Raw genomic sequence first — 13,347 nt, 5'->3', positions numbered from 1 at the left:
ATTCGTTGCCAAATACCCCAGGTCGAGGACGTCTTGCGGCAGGCCAGGAAAATCTCTGGCCATTTTAGAAGATCTTACACGGCCATGGCTCGCCTTGCTGTTATTCAGCAGCGACACCACTTGCCCGTCAGACGTCTAATTTGTGACTGCCTGACGCGCTGGAACTCCACCTTGTATATGCTTGATAGGCTTCTCCAGCAGAAACATGCTGTTAATGACTACCTGTACGAACTCTGTGGGAGGACAGGTTCTGGGAGCTTGTTTTTTTTTCACCGCGCTAGTGGCTGCTCATGCGTGACGCATGCAGACTTCTGCGGCCATTTGATGAGATCACCAAACTGGTCACCGCAGCCAGGGCACCATCAGTGACATTGTACCTTACACCTTATTTCTGGAGCATGCATTGTGTTGTGTCATTGATCAAGCCGTCGAGGAGCAGGAAGATGAGGAAGTCGCAATGCTGAATGAATTCCCGGAGGGCTACTCCATCTGAGACAAGTCAGCAGCAGTCTGAATGGGGGGAGGAGGAGGACAAGCAAGAAGAGCAGGCTTTAAACTTTTCTATGATCCCTGGTGTTGTCCGTGGATGGGGGGAGGAGACCCAGAACAACATTGTCCTTGGCGATGAGCTGGAGCCAGGCTACTCCACCACTTCCAATTTAGTGCAAATGGGGACCTCAATGCTCCAGTCTTTGAAGAGGGACCCCCGTATAAAAAGCATAAAGGGCAAGGACCAGTACTGGGTGGCAATGTACTTAGACCCCCGGTAGAAACACAAAATGGTGGACATGTTACCAGCATCACAGAAGGCTGTCAGAATGCAGCATTTCTAGGCCTTTCTGCGAGAGATGCTGCACTCTGCTGTTGCGGGCGCTGGCAGAGGAATTTCTACCCACAGAAAAACTGTTGTGAGTACCAATCCTACAGTGCATGCAAGAAGAGGGCGGATTGTAGATGTGTTGGCACTTCAGATATGAGATCATTCTTGCAGTCAACCCATCGTCAGCCGCCCTCCAGATCCAGCCTCAGGGAACTCCTAGATCGACAGGTGTCCAACTACATTGGGTTAACACTTTGAGAAACGAGGAACCCCTTGAATTCTTGGTGTGCAGTCTTGACTAGAGTTGAGCGAACCCGAACCCGAACATTTACGTAAAAGTTTGGTTTCGGGTTCGGTGCCAATCAACAAGCGTCATACTACTTGCCCCAAAAGGCCATCACAGCCATGCCTACTATTGGCATGGCTGTGATTGGCCAACTGCAGCATGTGACCCAGCCTCTATTTAAGCTGGAGTCACGTAGCGCCGCGCGTCACTCTGCTCGGATTAGTGTAGGGAGAGGCTGCAGCTGCTGTGAGGGAGAGATCAGGGAGAAATATTATCAAGAACTGTTTTTTGTACTCAGCGATCTACAGCAAAAGTGTTTTGTGGGTGCAGTGCACAATTTTTTTAAGCCTGCCCTGAGCCAACTGTTGCTGAAAACTAACTTTTTTTTCTTCAGTTAGTCAATATCAATACATGATCGGCAGCCATTTTATGCAACGATAGTGCACCAGCACAGGCTATCTGCATGTCTGCAAGTCCAGAAATACAGCTTTTTGCTTAATGGGGTTAAAAAAATACATCTGTTAAATATAGTGCACATCTGGGATTACACGTGCATAAGTGACTGTCACATTTAGGCCACAAATACGGCTTTTTGGTTACTGGGGTGAAAAAACCCTCTAATATACTGCACATCTGGGATTACACGTGCATAAGTGACTGTCACATTTAGGCCATAAATACGGCTTTGGCATACTGGGGTGAAAAAAGCCTCTGATATACTGCACATCTGTGATTACACGTGCATAAGTGACTGTCGCATTTAGGCCACAAATACATCTTTGGCATACTGGGGTGAAAAAACCCTCTAATATACTGCATATCTGGGATTACACGTGCATAAGTGACTGTCACATTTAGGCCAGAAATACGGCTTTTTGGTTACTGGGGTGAAAAAAGCCTCTGATATACTGCACATCTAGGATTAGACATGCATAAGTGACTGTCACATTTAGGCCAGACATATGGCTTTGGCATACTGGGGTAAAAAAGCCTCTCATATACTGCACATCTGGGATTACACGTGCATAAGTGACTGTCACATTTAGGACAGAAATACAGCTTTTTGGTTAGGGTGAAAAAACCCTCTAATATACTGCATATCTGGTATTGGACAAGCGTAAGTGACTGTCACATTTAGGCCAGAAATACGGCTTTTTGGTTACTGGGGTGAAAAAAGCCTCTGATATACTGCACATCTGGGATTAGACAAGCATAAGAGACTGTCACATTTAGGCCAGAAATATGGCTTTTTGGTTACTGGGGTGAAAAAATCCTCTAATATATTGCACATCTGGGATTACACATGCATAAGTGACTGTCACATTTAGGCCATAAATACGGCTTTGGCATACTGGGGTGAAAAAAGCCTCTAATATATTGCACATCTGGGATTACACGTGCATAAGTGACTGTCACATTTAGGCCAGAAATACGGCTTTTTGGATACTGGGGTGAAAAAACCCTCTAATATACTGCAAATCTGGGATTAGACAAGCATAAGTGACTGTCACATTTAGGCCATAAATACAGCTTTTTGGCTACTGGGGTGAAAAAAACCTCTAATATACTGCACATCAGGGATTAGACGTGCATAAGTGACTGTCACATTAAGGCCACAAATAAGGCTTATAGGATACTGTGGTGAAAAAAAAAACTTTTTTCATATATTGCACATCTGTAATTACACGTGCATAGGTGACTGTCACATTTAGGCCACAAATAAGGCTTTTAGTATACTGTGGTGAAAAAAAAAACTTTTTTTCATATATTGCACATCTGTGATTACACTTGCACAGGTGACTGTCACATTTAGGCCACAAATAAGGCTTTTATGATACTGTGGTGACATTTTTTTTTTTCATATTCTGCACATCTGTGATTACACTTGCATAGGTGAATGTCACATTTAGGCCACAAATACGGCTATTAGGAGACTGTGGTGAAAAAAAAACGTTTTTTTCATATACTGCACATCTGTGATTACACGTGCATAGGTGACTGTCACATTTAGGCCACAAATAAGCCTTTTAGGATAATGTGGTGAAGAAAAAACTTTTTTTCATATATTGCACATCTGTGATTACACTTTTAAATGGCGGTTAATTATTTTTAACAGACTTAACCACTTTTTACTTTGCTTTGTGAACGCTAACTATGAGGCAAACATCTAATAAGGGACGTGGTCATGGTCGTGGTGGTGGTGTTGGTGGAGCCTCTGGTGCAGGGAGAGGACTAGAGATGTCCCGAACTATTCGCCGGTGAACAGTTCCCCGCGAACATCGCTTGTTCGCGTTCGCCGCAGCAGGCGAACATATGCGATGTTAGGTCCGCCCCCTATACGTCATCATTGAGCAAACTTCGACCCTGTACCTCACACTCAGCAGACACATTCCAGCCAATCAGCATACCCTCCCTCCCAGACCCTCCCACCTCCTATAAAAAAGCAAGGACGGCAGCCCTCTTAGATTCATTCTGAAGCTGCAGTGTTAGTTAGAGTAGGGAGAGTGCTGCTGCTGCTAAATTAATAGGAAAAGCGTTAACTAGGCCAGTGTTCTGTGTAAACTCCAGTCCTCAAAGACTCATCTGGTGTAAAAACAGCGTCCTGACAGCACCCCAAAAAGCCCTTTTTAGGGCTGGTACATCAGTCTGCTTTTATTTATTTTTTCTATATATATATTGCAGTTGCCTGCCCGTGTGTGAGAGGCCACAGGCCCACAGACTGTACTGTGTTCACACCACTCATATAGGGTGGCACAGTACCTTGCAGATAAAGAGTCATTCAATTTTTCCTCTGTAATATAATTGCAGTTGCCTGCCAGTGAGTGTCAGGCCCACTGACTGTACTGTGCACACTGCCAGTGCCCACCACTCATATCGGTGGCACAGTACCTTGCAGATAAAAAAGTCATTTAATTTTTCTTCTGTAATATAATTGCAGTTGCCTGCCAGTGAGTGTCAGGCCCACTGACTGTACTGTGCCCACTGCCCACCACTCATATAGGGTGGCACAGTTCCTTGCAGATAAAAAAGTAATTACATTTTTCCTCTGTAATATAATTGCAGTTGCCTGCCAATGAGTGTCAGGCCCACTGACTGTACTGTGCCCACTGCCCACCACTCATATAGGGTGGCACAGTACCTTGCAGATAAAAAATTCATAACATTTTTTCTCTGTAATATAATTGCAGTTGCCTGACAGTGAGTGTCAGGCCCACTGACTGTACTGTGCCCACTGCCCACCACTCATATAGGGTGGCACAGTACCTTGCAGAAAAAAAATGTCATTTAATGACCTTCAATGAGATCAGTGAGGACGAGGAACGGGACATGAGTAGCTCAGCCTACAACCTTGTGCAAATGGGGTCTTTCATGCTGTCATGCCTGTTGAGGGACCCTCGTATAAAAAGGTCGTTGCTTCATTGTGAACAGACCAAAAGCGATCGGCTGGATAATTTTTCATAGAAAAAACATTAATTTTCTTTGTGATCATCTAAGGTGATCATTAAAGCCTACTAGGCCAACAATGGGCCCACACTGCAGAATCATTGTTTTCTGGGTCACTTAACTGTCACTGAACTACCTCAGCACGACCATAGGCTTTGAAAAACCGCCATCGCCTGCAATCTCCCGAACGTGCGCACGAGCACAGTCATCACTACACCAAGATTGACGCATAGAGGAATAAAATTTATGTCATGAGTGTGTCAACCAATGACAACTCTTTGCGGATGTTTGCGGTGCGTTAAACGGGGAGTTTGGTCTGTCAGAGTTTGGTCTGTCACTGTGAAGCGGGCGTAACCCTTACACTACCTGATCAATACAACATCATACCTGATCGTATACACACACTGGATGTTTTAAAGCGCGTTATTCCAAACAATTTAGGAATGTTAGGTGATTTATGCCCTTTATGGATTAAAACCTGACTCTGCGTCAACTACGTAATTTTCCATGGGAGTTTTGCCATGGACCCCCCTCCTGCATGCCACAGTCCAGGTGTTAGTCCCCTTGAAACAACTTTTCCATCACTATTGTGGCCAGAAAGAGTCCCTGTGGGTTTTAAAATTCACCTGCCTATTGAAGTCTATGGTGGTTCGCCCGGTTCGCCCGTTCGCAAACATTTGGGTAAATTCGCGTTCGCCCTTCGCGAATGGAAAATTTTATGTTCGCAACATCTCTAGAGAGGACGTGGCCGTTCTGCCACAGCTACACGTCCTACTGAACCTACTACCTCAGGTCCCAGTAGCCGCCAGAATCTACAGCGATATTTGGTCGGGCCTAATGCCGTTCTAAGGATGGTAAGGCCTGAGCAAGTACAGGCGCTAGTCAATTGGGTGGCCGACAGTGGATCCAGCACGTTCACATTATCTCCCACCGAGTCTTCTGCAGAAAGCGTACAGGTGGCGCCTGAAACCCATGCCCATCAGTTTGTCACATCACCCCCGTGCATATCGGGGAACCTGTCTGAGCCTCGAGTCATGCAGCAGTCTCTTATGCTGTTTGAAGACTCTGCTGTTAGGGTTTCCCAAGGGCATCCACGTAGCCCTTCCCCAGGGGTGGAAGACATAGAATGCACTGACGCACAACTACTTATGTTTCCTGATGAAGACATGGGAATACAACCTCAGCACGTCTCTGATGATGATGAAACACAGGTGCCAACTGCTGCGTCTTTCTGCAGTGTGCAGAACGAAAAGGAGGTCAGGGAGGAAGACTGGGTGGAAGACGATGCAGGGGACGATGAGGTCCTAGACCCCACATGGAATGAAGGTCGTGCCACTGACTCAGAGTTCGAAGGAAGAGGCAGTGGTGAGACCGAGCCAACAGTGTAGCAAAATGTCACGGATGATATTGCAGATAGCTGGAAGTTATGGATAAACATCCGACTGGCTTGATCCCAAACTAAGGAGCATAAAGGTGACCCCTGGAAAACCCTAAGAGCTCACCCTGACTGCTAAGCTCATACAAAGGTCTCAGAGGTAGATGATTGCATGCCCTCGTACCTAGACTGTGTGACACCTGAAAACCCTATAATAGTGAGGGGACACGACCACCGGCTCCCTGCACTTAATACGGAGGGAGTCAGGGTCACCTAGAATCAAGCCAGCAAGTAAACACAATACAAGAAAGGACTTATCTGAACAAGCAGTAACAGAAGTCTCCAGCAGTGATCACTTCAATCCAGGAAGTAATATAAACGGCAAAGTGAGGCAGTATGGAAGGGAATATAAAGGGAGGCAATTAGTGTGAATAAGTGACAGCTGGAAGAAGGGAAGGAGATGACAAAGTGAAACCAAAACAAAGAACATCATGCAAGAAGTACAGAAGAACGTCTGCCAGACCTTCTCAGAGAGCTGGCGGTGACACAAAAGCGGGAGCAGGGTGCAAAAGCAGAGCAGCCGTCGCCAAAACAGTTCGCCTGCTACTGGCCACCGTCAACAGGGACCGAGCACACCAAAGGCAGCTTCAAGGAGTTCCCTGGCATGGCACTTCTTCACACAATGTGCTGACGACAAGACCTGAGTGGTTTGCACGCTGTGCCATCAGAGCCTGAAGCGAGGCATTAACGTTCTGAACCTTAGCACAACCTGCATGACCAGGCATCTACATGCGAAACACAGGCTGCAGTGGAGTAAGCACCTTCAAAACCAAGAAAGGGCTCAGGCCCCTCCTGCTCCCTCTTCTGCTGCTGCCCTGGCCTCTTCCTCCGCCTCTGGAGGAACGTTGGCACCTGTCGCCCAGCAAACAGAGGATGTGCCACCAACAACACCACCTCCGTCACCAAGCATCTCCACCATGTCACACGGAAGCGTTCAGCTCTCCATCTCACAAACCTTTGAGAGAAAGGGTAAATTCCCACCTAGCCACCCTCAATCCCTGGCCCTGAATGCCAGCATTTCTAAACTACTGGTCTTTGAAATGCTGTCATTCAGTCTGGTGGAGACGGACAGCTTCAAACAGCTCATGTCGCTTGCTGTCCCACAGTACGTCGTTCCCAGCCCGCCACTACTTCTCCAGGAGAGCCGTGCCCTCCCTGCACAACCAAGTATCGGATAAAATCAAGTGTGCACTGCGCAACACCATCTGTGGCAAGGTCCACCTAACCACAGATACGTGGACCAGTAAGCACGGCCAGGGACGCTATATCTCCCTAACTGCACACTGGGTAAATGTAGTGGCGGCTGGGCCCCAGGCGGAGAGCTGTTTGGCGTACGTCCTTCCGCTGCCAAGGATCACAGGGCATCATTCTTTGCCTCCTGTTGCCTCCTCTTCCTACTCGGCTTCCTCCTCCTCTTCTACCACCTCCTCATCCGGTCAGCGACTGACCTTTACCACCAACTTCAGCACAGCCAGGGGTAAACGTCAGCAGGCCGTTCTGAAACTAATGTGTTTGGGGGACAGGCCCCACACCACGCAGGAGTTGTGGCGGGGTATAGAACAACAGACCGACGAGTGGTTGCTGCCAGTGAGCCTCAAGCCCGGCCTGGTGGTGTGTGATAATGGGCGAAATCTCGTTGCAGCTCTGGGACTAGCCGGTTTGACGCACATCCCTTGCCTGGCACATGTGCTGAATTTGGTGGTGCAGAAATTCATTCACAACTACCCCGACATGTTTGAGCTGCTGCATAAAGTGCGGGCCGTCTGTGCGCGCTTCCGGCGTTCTCATCCTGCGGCCGCTCGGCTGTCTGCTCTACAGCGTAACTTCGGCCTTCCCGCTCACCGCCTCATATGCGACGTGCCCACCAGGTGGAACTCCACCTTGCACATGCTGGAGAGACTGTGCGAGCAGCAGCAGGCCATAGTGGAGTTTCAGCTGCAGCACGCACGGGTGAGTCGCACTGCGGAACAGCACCACTTCACCACCAATGACTGGGCCTCCATGCGAAACCTGTGTGCCCTGTTGCGCTGTTTTGAGTACTCCACCAACATGGCCAGTGGCGATGACGCCGTTATCAGCGTTACAATACCACTTCTATGTCTCCTTGAGAAAACACTTAGGGCGATGATGGAAGAGGATGTGGCCCAGGACGAGGAGGAGGAAGAGGGGTCATCTCTAACACTTTCAGGCCAGTCTTTTAGAAGTGGCTCAGAAAGAGGATTTTTGCAACAGCAGAGGCCAGGTACAAATTTGGCCAGCCAGGGCCCACTACTGGAGGATGAGGAGGAGGATGAGGATGAAGCATGTTCACAGCGGGGTGTCATCCAACGCAGCTCGGGCCCATCACTGGTGCGTGGCTGGGGGGATACGGAGGACGCAGACGATACGCCTCCCACAGAGGACAGCTTGTCCTTACCTCTGGGCAGCCTGGCACACATAAGCGACTACATGCTGCAGTGCCTGCGCAACGAGTGCAGAGTTGCCCACATTTTAACGTGTGCTGACTACTGGGTGGCCACCCTGCTGGATCTCCGTTACAAAGACAATGTGCCGTCCTAAATTCCCTCACTGGAGCGTAATCGGAAGATGCGCGACTACAGGCGCACACTGGTAGACGCGCTCCTGAGAGCATTCCCGACTGACGCCGTGGGGACAAGTGGAAGCACAAGGCGAAGGCAGGGGAGGAGGAAGAGAACCCCCTTTTGCCGTGAATGAACCCCTGCTGTGCCTGGGTGACAGGGGCCTAAATCTCTCAAAATCCTCTATTGTATTGCTGGGTGACAAGAACCCCCTTTGCCGTGAATGAACCCCTGCTGTGCCTGGGTGACAGGGGCCTAAATCTCTCAAAATCATCTGTTCTATTGCTGGGTGACATGAACCCCCTTTTGCCGTGAATGAACCCCTGCTCTGCATTGCTGACAGGGAACAAAATTTTGTGAAAACATCTGTTACTGATCGGAAGATGCGCGACTACAAGCTCACGCTGATGATAGCATTTCCACCTGACAGCGGGGGCACAGTGGAAGCACAAGGCGAAGGCAGATGAGGAGGAAGAGGTTGCCAACGCAGCTAGGGCTCCACCAGCACCTGAGAAGGCAGGGTTAGCATGGCCAAAATGTGTAAAAGCTTTGTCAGCCTTGGAGGTGCTGACCTGCCCTGCAGCCAGTGTATAGTCTGAACGTGTGTTTAGCACGGCAGAGAGCATTATCACAGGCCACAGCCAATGTGGACAAGCTTACGTTTATTAAAATGAACCAGGCATGGATCCCACAGGACTTGTCCGTACCTTGTGCAGAATAGACATTTATACCAGCCTCAACCATCCATTCTTGTACTCAAGTGCACTTATTCTTTGTTTTATTTTGTTATATGTCCCAATATTTTGGGGGATACCCCAATTTAAAAATAAAAAATAACACAAATCAGTGTTGGCTACCTATTCGTCCTTCACCGCCGCTTCCACCTACACCGCCACGTCAACCTACACCGCCACATCCACCCATCCACCGCCTCCTCAACCTCCTACTCCTAGATCCAGATTGTTATTTTTAATTTTTCTGTATTTTATGTTATTTTAAGTCATTTCCCTATCTACATTTGTTTGCAGAACAGTTGTCATGCTCTTAAGCAAATTTTGATGCCTTTTGCAGCCCTCTAGCCCTTTCCAGGACTATTTTAGAGCCATTCTAGTGCCCAAAGTTCGGGTCCCCATTGACTTCAATGGGGTTCGGGTTCGGGGTCAAGTTCGGGTCCCGAACCCGAACAGTTTTTTCAAGTTCGGCCAAACCTGCCGAACCCGAACATCCAGGTGTCCTCTCAACTCTAGTCTTGACCTGTGGCCAGAGCTTGCACAATTTGCTATGGAACTCTTGGCTTGCCCCTCGTCGAGTGTCCTGTCCGAAAAGACGTTCATAGCAGCAGGAGGTATGGTGACCGATAAGCGCACTCGCCTAGCTCACGACAGTGTGGACTACCTCACATTTCTGAAAATTAATGAGGCATGGATCTCGGAGAAATTTAACACCTTTGACAACCACGTTTAATTGAATTTCCTCATTACAGGCCACAAATGTCCGCCACCACCCAGAACAAATAATGGTCCCTGTCTTATGTAAATACAGCGGTATAAAAGCCCTTTTCTGTCCGGTGAATGCCTAATGTTTGGGACCTCGGAGGAATGCAACACCTGTGACGGTCACGCTCACGTGTTATCGAATTTCAACTATTATCATTTGGGGTTTTTTCAAGAGGGGGGATTTCGTTAGCCATGTTTTTAATCAAATTTTTTTTATTTTTTTGTTTTTTTAAAGGGAGTCTTTCACCTAATCTGAGCGTTTTAGACTGCTCAGATCAGGTTATAGACTCTTTGACCCTCATTATAATCTTACATTTCTCTTCTGTGTCCCTCGTCCAGATCATGAAAATATCATTTTTTTAACTTATGCAAATGAGCTTCTGAAGGTGCCCAGGGGCAACGTTACTGGGCGATGTGCCCAGAAAACACACCTTCAGCTGACGGACATCACGAGCGGCACCAGAGGATGGCTGGCTGGGAACTGGCCTGCACCTGCGCACTGCTCTGCCTATTATAGGCAGAGGAACAGCTTTTCATATTGCGCATGCGCCGGCCAACTAAAGACAGTCGGCCGGCGCATGCGCAATATAAAATGCTGTTCCTCTGCCCATAATGGGTAGAGCAGTGCGCAGGTGCGGGCCAGTTCCCAGCCCGCCGTCCTCCTGTCCCCCTCGTCACGTCCGCCGGCTGGAGGTGTGTTTTTCTGGGCACATCGCCCAGTAACACCGCCCCTGGGCACTTTCAGAAGCTAATTTGCATAAGTTTAAAAAGTGTTATTTTCATGATCTGGACGAGGGACACAGAAGAGAAATGTACGATTATAATGAGGGTAAAAGGGTCTAAAACGCTCAGATTAGGTGAAAGACTCCCTTTAAACATATGTTTTTGACATCTATTTGTATTGGCCTGCAGTAAAATGATATCCAATGACCGTTTAATATACCTCCAGCCACATAATTACTTGTTCTTTTCTGTCCGGTGAATGACTAATGTTTGGGGCCTGTACTACACTGGCCTGCAGTAAAATTGATATTGAATGACTGTTTAATATACCTCCAGCCACATAAGTACTCACTACTAGGGATGAGCGAACCCGAACTGTATAGTTCGGGTTCGTACCGATTTTTGGGGTGTCCGTGACACGGACCCGAACCCGAACATTTTCGTAAAAGTTCGGGTTCGGTGTTCGGCGCTTTCTTGGCGCTTTTTGAAAGGCTGCAAAGCATCCAATCAACAAGCGTCATACTACTTGCCCCAAGAGGCCATCACAGCCTTGTCTACTATTGGCATGGCTGTGATTGGCCAGTGCAGCATGTGACCCAGCCTCTATATAAGCTTGGGTCACGTAGCGCTGCACGTCACTCTGCTGATACAAGCGTAGGGAGAGGTTGCTGCTGCGACGTTAGGGCGAGACTAGGCAGATTAACTCCTCCAAAAGACTTAATTCAGTGATCGATCTCCAGCTGTGGATCATTGAAGTGCTGATATTGAATTGCTCACTTTTTTTAGGCTGCCCAGAGCGTTTTTATATCACTTTTTTCTGGGGTGATCTGCGGCCATCTTGTGGCTTGTGGTGCGCCAGCACAAGCTACCACTAAGTGCATTTAACCATCAATAGTGTGGTTATTTTTTGCTATATCCTACATCAGGTGCAGGCTGAGCCTGTGTCACCCAAGTGCATTTAACCATCAATAGTGTGGTTATTTTTTGGCCATATCCTACATCAGGTGCAGGCTGAGCCTGTGTCACCCAAGTGCATTTAACCATCAATAGTGTGGTTATTTTTTGCTATATCCTACATCAGGTGCAGGCTGAGCCTGTGTCACCCAAGTGCATTTAACCATCAATAGTGTGGTTATTTTTTGGCCATATACTACATCAGGTGCAGGCTGAGCCCCTGTCACCCAAGTGCATTTAACCATCAATAGTGTGGTTATTTTTTGCTATATCCTACATCAGGGTCAAGCTTTCATCAAGTGCATTTAACCATCAATAGTGTGGTTATTTTTTGGCCATATACTACATCAGGTGCAGGCTGAGCCTGTGTCACCCAAGTGCATTTAACCATCAATAGTGTAGTTATTTTTTGCTATATCCTACATCAGGGTCAAGCTTTCATCAAGTGCATTTAACCATCAATAGTGTGGTTATTTTTTGGCCATATACTACATTAGGTGCAGGCTGAGCCTGTGTCACCCAAGTGCATTTAACCATCAATAGTGTGGTTATTTTTTGGCCATATACTACATCAGGGGCAAGTTGAGCCTGTCACCCAGCGCCTAAAAAATAGGCCTGACATTTCTTTTCCTCCAAATCAGTACAGTTTTAGCTGGTCAAGTTATATTTGGTGACCGTAAAAGCACAGTTTTTGTTCTGGGTTGAAAAACTATTCCCAAATTTGCCATTCTCAAAATTAGTAGTTTCTGCTATATCAGGCCTACTTTAAATCTATCCCAAAAAGGATATCTTAGATTGAAGGTGCTGATAGTGTCATTCTGAAAAACTTAACACACACGCTACCGTGCAGATACAAGTCTAATTCTGTGATTAAAGGTATATCTGTCACACAGTGTCACGACTGTGACTGATCCAGACAGGTCTTGGAGGAGAAGGTCGCAGCGACTTGCTACTCGCGATAGCTTGTGAGTTTGCTCCGTAGTTCAGGGTATGTCATCTGGGTTTTGCCTTGTGAACCTTTTTGTCCTGACTGGGAGTTTGTAGGCATCCTTCTCAGGTGAGTCCTGTCTGCCACTCCCAGCTACTATATTAGTTTCACTTTCACTTGCAGTCATTGCCAGATATAGTCCTTACTTCCAGTGCTACTCTGACCTTGGAAGGAGATCGTTTGATGGTGTTGCTGTGGAGCTCTTGTCCGGCGTGGACTGTCGTGTTTGGGATCGCCTTCTCTGCTCGTGACTGGATAAGTCTATCTCTGCTGTTGTTTGTTTGTTGCTGTCTTCCCCTGTTGTTTTCCTAGACATGAGTGATGGTGACTAGCGCTCCCATCGGCCTTTCCCCAGTCCAGTCTTGTTAGGGCGACTGAGGGTTTAGGCATCCTGCTCGCAGCACGGGTTCACACCCCGTCTAGGGTATCAGGGCAGACAGGTGCCAGCTTAGGGTTAGTCAGGGGTGGCCATTCTATTTCCCATCCGTAGATAAGGGTCCCCCTTCCCCTCCGTCTGGTGCGACACGACTGCTGCTGGGATAGCGGTCGTGACAGTATATCTGGCCATTAAAAAAAAAAAAAAAAAAATGACCTTTTTTTTTTTTTTTTTTTTTTTCTTTGT

The sequence above is a fragment of the Bufo bufo genome, chromosome 2 (genome assembly GCF_905171765.1).
Source record: "Bufo bufo chromosome 2, aBufBuf1.1, whole genome shotgun sequence".
Classification (NCBI taxonomy): domain Eukaryota; kingdom Metazoa; phylum Chordata; class Amphibia; order Anura; family Bufonidae; genus Bufo; species Bufo bufo.
This window is presented reverse-complemented; position numbering follows the sequence as displayed.